This window comes from Labrus mixtus, chromosome 2 (assembly GCF_963584025.1).
Source record: "Labrus mixtus chromosome 2, fLabMix1.1, whole genome shotgun sequence".
NCBI lineage: Eukaryota > Metazoa > Chordata > Actinopteri > Labriformes > Labridae > Labrus > Labrus mixtus.
Window position 1 is genome coordinate 12,124,248 of NC_083613.1, and position 965 is coordinate 12,125,212.

General features: G+C 45.4%; 1 protein-coding gene across 2 annotated transcripts in view; it reads right to left on the reverse strand.

Moving 5' to 3' along the window:
- Window positions 1–855: 855 nt before the first annotated feature.
- Window positions 856–965, reverse strand: part of gde1 (glycerophosphodiester phosphodiesterase 1) — a 3,489-nt gene continuing 3,379 nt past the window's right edge. For both annotated transcript variants that reach the window (XR_009676702.1, XM_061064795.1), the window contains one exon: window positions 856–965. This exon is cut by the window's right edge. The gene's annotated coding sequence lies outside the window, so the exon portion shown is untranslated.

Genomic DNA, 965 nt, shown 5'->3' on the forward strand with positions numbered 1-965 from the left:
CTCATCCACCTTCTCTCACAGTCGACCACATGTCGAGATTTTTCATCTTAATGATGCTTCAAAGAAAGAGGTGTGAAAAGAGGCCAGGAGGTGTGAAAACAGCTGATGTGCCTTTGAAGTGAAGAACCTGAAGGCCTTCAGGAACCTGAAGCCTTCAGGTTCTTCACTTCAAAGACACATCAGCTGTTTTTTACACCTCCTCCTTCACCTGAGCTCTTCCTGCAGCTACACGTCTACAGTGTGAACCATCTCTACCGCCTGTGACGTGTTGGGGGTCACACCTCGCCACCGTCTGAGAGCCTCTGCTGCTGCCGCCTCGTGTGTTTGAAGTCAGTTTTTACGATCAGCTGATAGAAAACACTCAACATGTTCACTCCTTGATTTCTCACTCAGTAACCTCGTAGTTTGGTTTGAAAGAAAATAAGTTAGCGCACAGACTTTGTGTCCTCACAGAGACGTCTTAACGAGAGTCATCAAAACATTCACCCCCCGTACAAGTGTGTGTCGATCGAGACATGAGCTAATCAGACCTATTTGTTTTTTGAACCAGGCTGTAAACATGTTAATCTCTGCTGTAAAAACAGGCTTTTTAGAATGGGTGTGTATGTGACTTCCTGTGCTTCTGCAGCCAGCCTCTAGTGGACACTCGAGGAAACTGCAGGATTTCACACTTCAGCATCCGTTTCATTTTTCAACATCGGAGGTTACTGTTCTGAACACAGTAACATGAATGATAAACTGTTCTCTCAAAGTGAGAGGGGAGGATGGCTGTGACATCACAGTGTCTGGATGATGAGTCAGCAGCATTTAGGACCACTTTGAGGCGGTTCATGGATGTGACGCTAAGACATGTCAATCAATCAATCCAACCTTTATTCATTCTCCAAAGGACGTCCAGGTTACAATCACATTTAAAACAAGCAGAACAGAATATTTACGCTGTTCTCCCGCGCTGACTCAGCTGA